The sequence below is a fragment of the Canis aureus genome, chromosome 28 (genome assembly GCF_053574225.1).
Source record: "Canis aureus isolate CA01 chromosome 28, VMU_Caureus_v.1.0, whole genome shotgun sequence".
NCBI classification, from domain to species: domain Eukaryota; kingdom Metazoa; phylum Chordata; class Mammalia; order Carnivora; family Canidae; genus Canis; species Canis aureus.
This window is the reverse complement of record NC_135638.1, coordinates 1,852,030-1,867,146: the sequence shown is the minus strand read 5'-3', so window position 1 is coordinate 1,867,146 and position 15,117 is coordinate 1,852,030. Positions and strand designations below refer to the sequence as shown.

Sequence of the window (15,117 nt, the reverse complement as noted above, 5' to 3'; positions counted from 1 at the left end):
CAAAAAGGCTGATTTTCTATGCTGACATATTAGGGTTAGGAATTAAAACAGTTTGTTCAGTAAGAGTTCAAATGGTATTAGACCCATTCGTTGCCTAGATGAAAAACTCTTTAAGACTTTGAAGAGTTGCTTTTCTTCTTTTTTTTTTTTGAGTCAGGTAGACTATAGACTCTTGACTTTAAATATGCTTTTAATATTAATACTTTTAATATTGAAAATATAGATTTCACATGTGGGAATAAAGACAAAAAACAGATAATGAATCTTCTCCCCCAGAGATCAACCGTAGCCCATCTGAAAAGAGAAGAATGCTGGCTGGGGTAAGTACGATTATAGCAGCAGCAGGGCCTGGAGACTTTCTGATAGGAAGAGTCACAGTAGGGAGCGAACCCAAAAAATTAAAAGGTTCCAAAATGACGAGGGTCCAAATTGTTGCATCTCCATAGCAACGAAAAATGCAATATTTATGCCCTTATTTACCCTTCTATTCAACCAAAACAATGCATGGCATTTGCCATGGTAACGCCTACATCATATATGCATGTATCGCTTCAGATATGCAGCCTGCTGTTCTAAAAACAACAAACACATACCAAGACGTGCGCGTCATGTGAAACCTCTACTCATTTTACAGTGTTTTGATGGAAAAATATGTCCCGCTGGACCTTGACATCTTTTTCTCAAGGACTGTTTTCCCATTTCAGTGGCAGCAAACCCAGGTGTCTCTGCGCCCCTTTCTTTGCCTCCCAAGTAACAGTGAGGTAGATGTGTCGCATCCGAAGGGGATGTGGGAGGGAGTTCAGGGTAAGACTGTATGTGATGGGACGAGGTCGAGGAGGTTATGGCTTGGGCAGGACAAGGGAAGGGGGCTCCGCGGCCACGATGGTAGAGGTGAGTGGAGGAGACTGTCATCCATGTCTCCAGAGTGATTTGAAAAGCCCGGAAAGGCCTCCCCTCTCCAGAGGATTTTGTCTCCGGGTTTGCCCCGAGGGCTGAGATCCAGACAGTCACATCTTTCAATCACAGCAGCAGAGTTGCCTCTTAGGATGGAATCGTCTAGGAGAAAATCGCGTTAATCCCAGAGCAGCCAGTATTGCCTTGGCCTGCGTACCTTAATGTGCTGGCTTGGCCCGGCCTGATGAGAACTGGGCTGGGGGTTGATAGGGCAGGGTAGAGGAGAAGGAAGGTGTTGGGGTTGTGGTGCTGCGGGGTGGCTTCAGAGCAAGGCACTGAAAGGGCAAAGGGCCAGGGGAATGAACAAATAATTCAAGAAATATTGATGGTGTCAGCCGTGTGGCAGATACCGGGCTCTGGAAATAGACTTTACAGTTTTGTCTGTGGCTGCCCAGGTTTTTAGCTTTCTAATTTACCCTGCTATTGGCCTGACATAAAAGTTTGGGGTTTGGCTGAGACGTAAAGGTTCCATGCTGGTGTACGGCCTCATCCCCACCCTCCCCTTAGCCCTTCACGATAACATCTTTCCCAACTTTGCATCTTTGGGATGACCAGGAGATCCACAACAGAGGGCAGACTTTCATTTCCTGTCCTTATTTTATTTGGCACCTTCTCTACTTTCCTTTTATGACCAGTTAGATGGCCACTATTTTTGGTAGCTCCCGACCCAGATAATCTTGAGGAAAGAGTGCCCTTATCTGAGGGCAGTGCTGTTGTGTTCTATTCCTAGCTTTGAGTCCCACTGAGCAGTGGGTGCTTCTGGCTGCCTGGTCACATCAGTCAGGCTACGCTCTGCTGCTGTGATGGGCACCCTCCAAAATCCCAGCAGCTCAACGTTATAAAGGCTTATTTCTTGTCCGGGAAAAGCTTGGCGGTTCCTTAGAGCGCTTTCCTCCCTGGCCTCGACTCCGAGATGGAGGCTGCTCGACATCTTGGTAGTGCTCCTGGAAGTGGAAGACAGAGAGTCATGCACTGGCTCTTCAGAACTCCAGTCCAGAGGGCTGTTTTGCTGTCACTCATGGCCCATTGGCCAGAGCTAGCCACGCGGCCCGCGCCTAGCCACTGGGGGCCGGGGAGGGACTTAAGAAATGTAGCTGAGCCCATGGGTAATCAGTGTGCAGTGAATGTTTCCGTCACACCTGTGACGTCTGGTAACCACCTTAGGCTTATGATTTGAAGAACAGGAGTAGTTAGGGTCAGGTTAGAGCAACGTGATCCGTTGAGAGATCACAACAATCCTTTTTTTAAAAAATTTTTTTATTGGAGTTCAATTTGCCAACATATAGCATAACACCCAGTGCTCATCCCGCCAAGTGCCCCCTCATTACTCATCACCCAGTCACCCCAACCCCCACCCACCTCCCCTTCTGCTACCCCTTGTTCGTTTCCCGAGTTAAGTGTCTCTCATGTTCTGTCACCCTCACTGATATTTTCACTCATTTTCTCTCCTTTCCCTTTATTCCCTTTCACTAATTTTTATATTCCCCAAATGAATGAGACCATATAATGTGTGTCCTTCTCCGATTGACTTATTTCACTCAGCATCATACCCCCAGGTCCATCCATGTCGAAGCAAATTGTGGGTATTTGTCGTTTCTAATGGCTGAGGAATATTCCATCTTTGAAGACGTCATGTAAAGGTGGAAAAGAGATTTATGACCCACTTTTGCTAGGTAGGACCCTTCTGACATTAAGTGTCCTCAGACCAGCTGGAGACCCGCCCTGGGCATGAAGAGGCACCCTCCCCACCTTAGTCCTACCACGTGATGTGTATGACTCCATCGGTACAGACAAGAAGGGCTCCTGGTGGGAAAAGGTTCATGGGTGGAACCTCTTGACTGTTCCAGGTCCTAGACTCCCGAGTGTTGGCAATCTGGCTGTCACTTTTGTGTCTAGTGGTCCTACCTGGGCTCCTGGCATGACGAACCCTTGTCTGTAAACACCCAAGTTCTTCTACCAAAGATATGGAGGCTCTTCTATCAGAGAAACCACACATCTGCTTTAGAGACCCGATTGTTCTGGAAAATTACTGAAATTAATGAAATATCTGAATTAAAAAAAAAAAAACAGCTTCCCAAATTCCAACAGTTGCTGACTTAGGGATATTGTGGTGATGAATCAGAAGAGGTATAATTGTATCATGAGAATGGTGAGCGTGTCAGCTCTCAGGAGCAGCGTGAAGCATGAGCTGAGGTCGTGGGAAACACCGAATGTGCCCTCTGCGGTGACCTGGGTGAGGCCAAACTGTACTATTGGTCCTGCTGAGTCATGGAGACTCCCAGGGGGAGTTGCTTCGTTTCGCTGGAGCATCCCTGCTTTCAGTCTGCGCTACACAATCTAGCTAAATTACCTAAACATTTAGCTAAGGTCACCGGTGCCCTGTACAGCTCTCGGTGTTTGTGCGTACATCCCTGTTTCCAAAATAAGGCTGAAAATGAAAAGAAAGTAGGTCCTGTAACTGTGTGTCTCTTAGGTCATGAACGTGTGGAGGAAGATGCTGATTGGATCTATCTGAGATCTTGGAGATTTAAACCTGGTGATGATCCTAGTAAACCAAGAGTCTTACTAGGAGAGTTTTAAATTATGATCACAGTTGGAGGTGGAAAAGAAAAGCAGGAAACATGACCATATTTTCATGTCCAGGAAGGAAGCACCACATTGTAACTCATGTTCTTATTATAATTCTCTCTTTTTCTTTTTTGATCGGGTAATTACTGGGTACCAGAGACTCTCTTGTGTGATCCTCATGGCAGCTCTGAAGCGTAGGCAGACCAGATAGGAATAGAACAATTTCGTAGCTGTTGCAGGTTTCCTTTCCTTTCCTAAAAGACCTACTCTTCTTCGTGGGGGTGAGTGTGTACTTTGGAAAAGGAAATGCACTTTTCAGAGATTCCCAGGCGTTGGCTCTGAGCTGACGTTAATCTCCGGAGGCCCCGAATGTCACTGTGGCCCGCAGTGGGGCATGGAGGGCAGGGGATCACTGGAGTTTTAGCTCCGGTCCACCTGCTACCCGGTCAGCCCCAAACCCATCCTGCGGTCGTTGCCCTCGTTCTGGAAGGCGTAATTGGACTAGACCTCCTCAGCCACTGGAAGAGTCCCTGCTGGGAAGACCTTCCTCCAAGCTCACTGTCTTCCTCACCTGCCCCTCCCAGTTTTCCTTCTCTCTCCCTAGGGAGGATCAGGTGCCCTTTCTTTGTGTTCTTTTGCTTATTTCCCCTATCAAAAGGAACATCACACTTTTCTGGTTTCTCTTGTGATTGTTTTTCCCACTTGAGGGAACCAGTGAATAAGTAACTGGGTCTCAGGGGCATTATGACACGTATCCGAGAACACCCAGCTGAAAATGGCAGAGCTAGGCCTTGAATGCAGGTCTCGATCCCAAGTTCAGGGTTCCTTTTATAACACCAGAAGCCCTTACCTCTAACCGATGACCTGGCCTTGACCCTCTTGTTCACACGGTCTAATCTGGTTTCTCGGTCAGTGGCTTTACAGGGAGCATGGTGGTGATTACCAGAGTCGGCCACCGTGACTTCTAGGATCCAGTGCAAAATGAAAATGCAGGAGGCTTTGCTCAAAAAGTCTTAGGAATTTCAAGACTGAAGTGGAAGAGCATTAAACCAAAGATAGGCCCTTCTCTCTATGGGTGTTGCACAGGTTGCACACCCACGAGACTGGCCCTGGCAACCACGGGGAACATGTAGCTTTAGGAGGCAAATGCCATTGCCGACTCTATGAGCTGTTCTGTAGTTTGAGTATGGCTTTTCCAGTCCCTTCTGACCGGAAAGGTGGCTCAGACACTCTGCAGAACTGAATTCTAGACAGCAGACCCCGCTGAGAGTCTCAGCAGATGGGATGGAGTTTGATTTCCGAGTCTCTAGTGGGAGAGGAATATCTTCCTGGTGTTCCGGGGGAGGTGGTGGTGCTGAGTCTCAGTTCTGGATTGTTGGTGCTGCCATGAGCCTACTTTTATCCAGTAGACTCCCAGTTTTAGCCCAGACCAGTATCACCACCAGGAAGAAAGAGTCGGTGAACAATGGAAGTATAGAATTTTGTGCATCTTGCTATTGTCATGAGCGAATGCTCTCTACTTGGCAGCCTTTTGTCCTCAATGAGAGAAATGCTTTCCACTAGAATAAGATGTGAACGTGAAAGGAAAAGAACACAGGCAGGGAAATATTAGCCATTCGGGGAAAGAGGCAGATGCTGTCTGCTGTTCCTCACGGGAAACACAACACCAGGATTAGTGTTACTAGGTGTGGTCTAATGAAGTCAGCTGGCTCGAAGCTGGATGGGATCCTGCTCCTTGGGGGAGCGCTACTCATGCGTTTGTCTAGTAGGGCAGTCAGTTTCTTTTTAGTGGAAGAAAAACTTGAAAACACAAAACCTTAGCATCTTTGCTGCCAAGCACAGGGACGTAGCGCAACTTAGCCTGGGCTTCCATTCTCACTCCGCAGAGGGGCCAGCATCACCCTTTCCAGGACAAGTAGGGGGATGGTACTTCTGGAGGCGCGCTCTCCTTTCAGTCCCAGGCCAGCTCCCCTGTGTCTGCCTCCTCCCAGCTGAACCAGGCCGGTAGCTACCCCTGCACCGGCACAGCTCTGCGGGGAAGGCTTTGACGTGCTCTTAGGATCCTTAGGCCCTTGGGGATGGGGACTGGCCTTATTTACAATAGCGCCCCAGGATGTAGCTTAGTGCCTGGCATAGAGTGGCTGCTCAGAAAGGGGAGAAAACCTGAATAGTCTCTTTTCAAAGCAGTATCCATTTGAAGCCCTGGGGCCTCCCTTCTGGCGCCGTGCAGAAGATCAAGGACGCTGAGACTGAGCAATGGCCCAGGGAAGTTTATTCACGGGTTGGGGTGTTGGGTGTTGGACGCGGCTGCTCATCTGTACGGGCGTCTATAGCTGCTTCCTTGACGTCGCACCTCTCTGTGGGAGAGAGGCAGGAGTCGGAATGAGCTAACGGGGGTTGGCCCCTGGGAGAAGCTTTCAGAACTAGAGCTTAAGGGTTGGCGGTGTTTGTCATGAAATAGGATTCTGTGAGTGGAAAGGGACCTTAGAAATCATCTAATGGAATCTCCTCTTTCTCTTTGCCACCTTCTCCTCCCTGCCCCTCCTCCCCTTTTTTAGAGCTAGAAGCCAAAGCCCAGAGAGGTGAAGAGACTTGTTCAAACCATATAGTTGGTTGGCAACTGATTCAAGAGCCTGTAGCTGATCTACTCCCAAGTCAGGAGCTGATTCCATTTCCCCTCTGTGACCTTGCTCTGGGCAGCAGTTCGTAAACATTTTGGGGTCACTCTGATGGAAGCTCTATAGTCATCTCACAAAGAGTTTGTCTTTGAATCATAGGAAGTTCTGCATATTCTAGGGTCTCTGGAACTCACTATATATTGCTCCCGCTTTTATTTTCATAAATAAGTAAATTTTTGGCATCAGGCAAATGGTAAAAACGCCTCTGGAGTTCAACTGAAACGTAATTCTCATTCAGCATCTTAGGTTCAACACCCTTTAAGGGCTATAGAACCAAAAGACCTTTTTTTCCCATCGTGGGAGGTGGGGACAAAAAAGCTATAATTGCAAAATGAGATGAAAAAAGAAAAAAATTACAGAGGCCTCGTGGGGTTGAAAAATCTTTTGAGTGGAAGAGCTATCAGAACACGGATTCGTGGGCCAGGATCGGGGACAGTAGCTCCGCTGCCAACAGGCCCGGACACGGTTGGAGCCCACGGGTCTTGAGGCACGAGGTCTGTCTGGCAGAGCGTGAGCGCAAGAAGACTTGATACATCTCTCCCCCTTCTAATTTCTAGGATTCCGTGAAATGAAAATATTAGTCATACCCCACCCAAGAGCAGGCCATTTCAGAGCTTGCTGGATCGCAAAGATCCGACTTTAAGCCAAGGTCCATATCTGGGATTTTGAAGCCTCAACCTGTGGTGTTCGGAGGAGGCCCATCGTGCCATCGGCTGATTTTCGCAGCGTCGCTGGTCAGCTTGGAGCTCTTGGGAGGGCGCGAGAGGACAGCAAAGCCAGTGAGGCCATGGCCCGCGCTCTCATCGAGAGCCACCTGACGCCGTGGACCAGGTGGGGCCACGACCACTTGTGTGCAGGAGACTTGCTGCTGCTGCAGGCTCATCACATTCCGCCTAAACATCCCCAAGGTGAGTCGGGGGCGTCCGAGTTGGCTTCTTTGTTTGTTTCTAACATTCCGCATCATTATTTAAGCATTTCCTTGGTTTGTGGCATGACAAGGTGTGTTCTGCTTTCCCTACCCCAGTCTTGGACTCATCTGTTTTTGGAGGGACTCTAATTTTGCGGTGGAGAGGACTTAGCAGCCAAGCACTGAGCACTCGGTATGCGTATTGTTCTTGTGGTGTCCACGCCCCAGGGCCCTCTGGGGGGACAGAGCTAGGAGATACACGGACATACGTACTTCTACGTGACTCACAGACACAGACGCCTGCATGTATATATGTTCGTATACGTTCGGGCGCTGCCTCCTGCCTGGTTCCTGACTCCTCAGGCCAGGCTGCCCTCCTACATGGACACTTTGCTCATCTTGCTTGATCTGCCTCATTTTTTTATTTCTTTAATTATTTCTTTGTGTCTGGTCTAGAGGTCATCGCATTTTTTTAGTCTTTAAAAAATTTCAGTCACTGCTTTTTTTTCATTTTCTAAGATTTCAGATACGTTTTTAAAAATCACATATATCAGTTCTCTCTTCATTTTTGTGTGTTCTATAAATTTTTGTTCACTTTAATGACATCCTTACCTTTCTGAGCATCCCAAGCTCGCGTATTTTTTGTGAAATTCTTCCATAGAATTTATTTCACCTATAATGAACTTATGTCCATGTTTAGTGGCTGACTTTCTTAGTATTAGGTTTCTTAGGTTTTAGAATTTTTTTTCGAAGATTGATTTTAAGTGGGAGCTTTTGTCGTTTTGTTTTTTCCTCTTCCTTGGTGTTTTGTCGTGTTGCCCTTCCATTCTTGCCTTTATCTCTGGGCTGCCAGGCCTTAAAATTTGAGCATTGATGATAAACTTTGTTCCTCGTCATGAAACCCTGTGTCTTTGCCCCCATTTCCCTCAGCTCACAACTCCTTATGAAGCTATAGCCCTCTGTGCTAGGTCAAAACTTTTGTATTTTCTAGCTCCTTCCATAATCAAGAAAACCTCATTCTCATGGCTTCATATGCAGAGAACCTGGCTCCATACTTACTTGTAACTGTCTTACCCGTCTTACTCTGGCTATCCTGGGCTGCCACGACTTCTGACTCTAGGAACCCAGCAGACCCATAGCTTCACCCCTGACTTTAGATATTTTTAATAGATATTTTGAGCCTATATATGTCTTATGATTTCATCCCTTTCTGTTTTCATCTATTATTTGGAAGAGAGGCGAAACCACATCATGAAGCTATCTTGCCTGGGAAACTTATTTTTAAATGTATAATTCTCTGAACCATGGGCCTAGTGTAATGGGATTTCCCTATAACTTCTAGCCACATGGAACCTCTTAGTCATGCCCTTGACTTCTGGAAGGCAGGAATGTGCAGTCCTTCACTTAATATTCTTAGTATTGGAGGGCTTTCCTGCTGGAGGATCAAAGTGTACTCTTGGAGGATTGACTGCATTTGGAGTTCGGAAGATGGTGAAAATCAGTTATCTTCCAGATTATTCTAGTCCATACTGAGTGCCTGCAGATGGACTTAGGAAGCCTCTTTTTTCTGATCATTCCTTCCCTCCTCTTTCCTCATGATCCTCTCTGCATTGCCTAAGGTTTCCTCTTCCCAGCCTTTGTTTGTCCCTCTCCGTGGGGTTAGGTGCTGGTGGAGCTGGTGATTGTGTGTGTTTAGGTCCTGCATAGAGAGGAGGTCATGAAGAAAAGTGGCTGTTCCCAAATATTCTGAGAGCATAGCTCTGGTATGTTATTTTGTTAAGTGCCTCGACATCTTTTCCCTGCATTTTGAAGACCCTCTTCTATTATGCTTTATAGCCAGGTTCCCTGGAGGAGATAGTTTTGCTTCTACTCCCAGAAAGGGGATGCAGAGGAAAAGAAAATCCCATCCTGCCACACTTTCACGGAATTAAGTTGAACCCCATGAAATGCCATAGAATATTTACCATGTGGAAAACTTCTGTTGCCCATTTTAAGTTTTTAGACCCACAGACTAAATCTAAGGTATCTGTTGAAACTTCTAACCCACCCTACACACCTAGGATCAAAACAGGCAACTTCCTGAGCATTTCTGAATAATAGACTGGCAAGCACAAATAGGATCCAATTAAAAGTTTATCTTAAAACTTTAAAAGGATTATGATGGTGGTTTAATCACCTGATCCCTTCAAGATAGAAGACTTCAAGTCATAAGGGAGTCAATTTTTTTCTCCAATAATTTCAGGGCATAATGCGGTAAATACATGAGGTTATTTTACTTTCTTTGAAAAATAATTCAGTTTTTGCAGTTCTCTTAAATAGTCTTTGGTACCTCCAAACGCTGTAAACTCTTTTTGTACTTTTTGCTTAATCAGGTTTTCTGCTTCTTAGAAGGGATGTTTCCTCAAGTTGTATAGTGTCTGGAATCAGACAGTTTGGTCTCAGAATCCTCTCCCAATATGCAGATTTTATTCCCTTTGCTTCTGATGAAGGAGAGCTGCTTTTTAGACAAGAGAGGTAATGGTGGTAGAAGCAAAGGGCCATCTGTCTACCCTCGTTTCCCAGTCTCCAGGATGAAGCAAGTTTTGTTAGAGACATTAGTCTGTCGCTCCCAAGTGTTTGGAGAGTTATATCACCAGAGACTAAATTCTGGGGGATGTGCCGCAGATAAATGGACTTTTTGACCCATGACACTGGTAATTGATCATCTTCTAGAAGGAACTGAGAAGGGAGGGCACCTGAGAGCAGGAGAGACCATCCTCTGACCAGGAATTCGTAAATTCAAAGGCCTCAGTGACCTGTTTTAAGACCCTGTCCTGGTTTGGGTGGCTCCTAAAAATAGACCATATTGTAATGACACATGGAAGTTTTATAGTCCCATTTATCTAGGTATGACAATATTAATTGAACTGTCAGATTGCTGAGGACAGAGCTGCTTGGTCCAAATACTTGGAATTACAAAGAAAGAAATTCCCAGGGGGTCAAGGCAGCTGGACTCAATGTGGAATGCAGAACTCCTAGGGGTAGCTGCCTGCTTGCCTTTATCTGGTCAGAGATTCCAGGGAGCTGCTGGACTCGTTCATGCTTGAATGATTATATTAAGAAGCCTGGATCTTGCAGAGGTGTCTCAGGCAAACATGTTGTGTGCACAGCTGGTTCTGTTACCTTAAAATACCAGTTAGCCTTGAATTAAGGCTTTGATGAAAGCTGTCAGTGTTGATCTTGGGAAACTCTCTACACATTAATTCAAGAGGTGTGTTAGCCAGAGTTTGGGGCATAGGTTGGAGATGTACTACGAGGGGAAAGGGAAACGAGGCATTATTTTCCATGTTATCTGCCTCTAGATGGGGGAAAGGTGTCAGACCTTGCCACCTCCTGAAATTTGGGGTGGGAGTGAAAACACAGATTACCATTAATTTCAAAACGTTTAGTTCATTCAATCATGAATCCAGCATTCAGTATTTTCTCCATGGGCATGCAGCAGCGGCAGCTTCTATAAGATACAAGAGGGGAATTAATTAACTCTCGGTTGTGTAAATAGCAACCTGGAATTCTAACTGCCCAGGATCCTCTGAAGAATAAATTCATTGAGTCACTCCAGTCTTTGCAACTGTCATGAAACCACTTAAAAATTTTATGTTTGAAAACCTCGCCCAAATTTGCTATTTAAAAATGTGCTGTGGTGTGGAATACGTGCGCCATAAGGAAACAGTTCTGGAAACTTGTCATCCAAGGTAGGTGAGTTCTAGCCTCTGCCCAGTTGGTCTGAGAAGTACCATTGTATGGAAATTTTAAGTAATGTCTAACTGCCTACTTCCATCCAGCGAGCTTTTGGAGGAGTGAATATATCACTTCCTATTTTCCACACATTGTCTATATCAATATATCCCCCCAGTTAAGACTTATTAGCCTTATTGGTTATTCACTTTGGACCTGCCTGTTTATCTGCCCACTATGGTCTCCCTTCTAAGTGAGGTATGTCAAATTGCTTTGTAAATTGTGAACCTTTTTTTCCACTTGATTATTCTTTTTCTTGCCTTTGTATCTTTGTTTACTTTGTTCTCTCCATTTGGTGTTCCCTCCACCTCTCATTAAGAATTTCCCCAGTTTTCTGAGTTTAGCACATAGCTACCTGCAGCTTAAGGAGATGCTCAGTAAATACCTAAGTAGTAAAAGGTTGTCTCAAGACACAGCTTTTTCATGAAATATCTGCAAGTCGTCTCCTGGTAATGTGCCTGTGAAGTGGCTTCCTAAGGTGAGTAGGGGTACAGTCACCATCAGCAGGGCCACCACTGTCTATCTGGAGCCCTCCCTGTGCCAGAGTCACCTTGTGTTCAGGGCAGGGGTGGAAAGCATGGCTATGTCCTCGTCCTTGTTCCTCTGTGCTTTAAGAGTATGAAAACCATTCTACTTTGTCTCTTAATTTCTCAGTGAGGGTTCAGGGAAAACACAGCTATAATGTTCTGGACTAACATTTCCCAGTCTCCTTATTATTTGGATAATCCAAGTTAGGGACATTGTACTGTATTCCATCCATTCATTTATTCGTTCCAAAACCCATTTATTGGAACTTGAAGGTATTTACCGTTGGGCCAGATACTTAGAATACAGTGTTGAGAAGGTAGATAGAGTCCTTGCTCTCAGGAAGCTAGAGGCATGGTATTAAGCAGACTTTGTGTGTCTGCTTCTTTCATTTTTAGGTGTTTTCCCTAAAAGATTTCTTAGACTCCCAACAAGTAGACTCTTGGCAGGTTTCTCTCATTTATCTCATAGGTGAGGCCAGGTAGATGTGATGGGGCTGCATTTCACAGCTCTTCTGATTGAAGGAGGTGGTGGACAATAAAGGGGGGAGATGGAATCTCTAGGGCTTCATCTACCTTCAAAGATCATATACCTGGGGCTTGCCTTTCCACACTAATCCCTGCCTTGCTCCATGTCAGGATTCCTACTCTTGGCTTCAAGAGGGTTATAAAACTGATGAGCTATTGAATGGGCCTTGTCTACTTGGGACAGTTTAGATGGACCAGGAAGATTCTTGGGTGGTGTGTGGCTATTGGAGGAAGTACTTAGAGGTAGAAATGAGGACGGTTAAGGTGATGCATAGCACAAGTGATGAAGGAGCTCACAGGAATGGTGACAGATAGCCTACAGTTCTGGGATCAGCTACCACATGGATCCTTGGTGCTGGTGGATGGCCTTTTGTTGGGCAAAAGACTGGACCATCTCTCAGAGCTGACTCAGTTTCTTTCGCAGATACCTCCAGGTCTGGCCTTCTCAGCATAGATTCACAGAACTCTGTCCAGGTCAAATGTATGCCCCCGCCCCCCCTTCCTAGGCTGGGCAGCTCTCTTCTGGTCTCTGTACACAATCTCTGACTCCTCATCTATTTTTTTCCCCTGGTCCATTAATTTGAGCAATTTCTCAGTGAGTGTGCTACTGGCATTGGGATAATTAAATAATGACCCCACCAATATTTCCATCTCAATTATAGGCTTATAAATGCTAAACTTTGCTTCCTTCATGGTTTAGACTTTAATTCTCAAAGATCCTTCCTTTTAAAAAGGTTGGTTTCCATAACACAAATATTTTTGGCTTTCTACATTGTTGTTTCTACACCTATATAAAACTTAAGAAATTGAACATTAAAGCAGGTTTTCTTTTTTTTTTTTTTTCATCTACTATAATTCTACCTTGGACCAGTGAATGGATGTGGGTTCCAATGAGGGTCCTTGCTTGTGGCTCCAAGGAAGATTTTTATTTAAAACTTTCAGATTTCATCCCAGTGGCTCATGTCTGAGGCTCAGCACAAAAATATAGTTTTAGTTTGACGTTAACAGATCTGTAGCAGAAGGCCAGGATAACTTTGGAGCAAATTCAGAGAAGTTGAGGGTCCCAATTACCCAGAAAAAGAGTATATCATTAGAAGAACTGTGTGAAAGTATATAGGTAAATCGTGGAGGAAGAAACATGAATGGCTAAAAAGGCTTGTCTTGCTTTACCAGAAACTGAACAACAATCAGAATGGCAAAGAGAAAAAAAAAAAAAAGCCTATTTATTAATGCTAAGAGTTGTCAAAGTGGGTGGTTGGCATTTGCTTACTTTGCTGTTAGGATAGTAAACTTGGATATTCAGAACATTCTGAAGTACCTTTTGACAGTAAGTATTGAAATCCTTAGACAGTGTATATACTCAGAGTATTTATGAAATAAAGCCATCTCACTAAGGTATGCAACAAAGAATGCTTATCACAGCCTTCTTTATAATGGAGAAAAACTAAAAATTGATGTAAATCAAAATTGGTGTAAATCAGTGGAGGATCAGTTAAATAAATTATGAAGTACAAGGCAGCCCAGGTGGCCCAGCGGTTTAGTGCCACTTTCGGCCCGGGGAATAATCCTGGAGACCAGGGATCGAGTCCCACGTCGGGCTCCCTGCATGGAGCCTGCTTCTCTTCTGCCTGTGTCTCTGCCTCTCTCTCTCTCTCTCTCTCTGTGTGTTTCTCATGAATAAATAAATAAAATCTTTTAAAAAAATTATGATGTACAGTTGCCATGATAATGTTGATCTTAACTGATCAGGAAATGTAACCATCATGTGTTCTTTGAGGTGGAAAAAAATAAGACTATAAAGCAGTATGCATAGTCTTACTATTTTGGTAAAAATTTTAAACTGATGTGTGGAAATATTTAAAGAGATTTATGCTAAAATACTATCTCTGGGCTGTGAGATTATAGGCGATCTTTATTCTTTTAGATTTGTCTGTATTTTCTGAATGTTTAATAAAATAATCAGAACAAAAAAAAAAAGGCATTCCTTCTTAGGAATACAGTTTCAGTTATTTGTCTTTCTTCTCTGATCAATGGTTGGAAAATGGCTGGAAGACATGAAACGGAGAAACACGCGAAGATCCTGGAACAGCTCTGGAAACCTACGATGGTGACTTGCTTTCTGGTATGAAGAGAAAAGGAGATTCAATAAATAGTTAGATGAAGATTTCCTTTCTTTTAACTTTCGCTCTGCCTGGTATATCACCACGTTATAAGATGGTGTTTGTCATGCCATACTGCTGTCTTATTTTCCTTAAGAGAGAATAATATATTTTGATGTCTCATGTTGTAGTGCAGCATGTTTATTTGTCTCTGTAGGGCTATTTATGCTTTTTATCTTCTCTAATGGCATCAAAACAGAAACCATCCCTAAAGGTAACAAGGCTGCCTTATGTTCATCTTAGGAGGTATCTGAAGAGGCTGGAGGGAGCGGGTTCTCTAGGATAAGATGGAGGAGACTGAACCCCAGGATGGTTTAGAAGTCTAGTTTGAAATTACCTATTTTTTACACAACAGATATAAGCACAGCAAACATGGCCTTACCTTGGTTAGGTCCACAGCCACTTCTGAGCTTGCATCTCTCTACTTCGAGGAGCCAAACCTCACAGACTCAGCACCAGGGTGCTCATATGCGGGAATGGTCAGTTTGTAGGAGGGCTATCAGCGTTATTACAAATCTCAGATTCAAACTATATCTTATAGACCGGCATTTTATCACTTTTATGTCAGGAAGACTCTAAGGCTTGTATTGTCTCCATCCTTCAGTGAATAGACAACTTTACCAATAGCTTTTGTGAATGTATTTCTGAAAAGTACAAGAAAATGTTCCTCTGTTTGGTTTAACCAGCAAGTAGATGGAACTATTCCTCCTATAGTTTCATTAGTGTGTTTAAATTTATTTCCCAACCCCACATTAATATCAAATGGTAAAGTCCATCTCAGCATACAACTAGGGACTTTATATATATGATTTTAATTTGATCATTAAAACACTTACGTATAATGGTCTCTGAGCTCTGCAGCCTAATTTCTCTCCTTAGCCTCCTTGACCCTGCCAGCCCTTACTTCACTCTAACTTTTGCAGTGACCTCTCCGCCCCTTGCCAGCCTTTTTGTCTGGCCAGGCCCACATATGCGTAACTGAAATATCATGAATTCCAGATGAGTGGGATCCAAATTTGTGAGGT

The 15,117-nt window shown here is 44.5% G+C and overlaps 1 long non-coding RNA gene across 1 annotated transcript; it reads left to right on the top strand.

Moving 5' to 3' along the window:
* Positions 1-269: 269 nt before the first annotated feature.
* Positions 270-14,056, top strand: LOC144300295 (uncharacterized). Its single transcript, XR_013366884.1, has 3 exons — positions 270-320; positions 6,081-7,108; positions 13,986-14,056. It is a non-coding gene; the product is annotated as an uncharacterized LOC144300295 (long non-coding RNA).
* Positions 14,057-15,117: the final 1,061 nt, after the last annotated feature.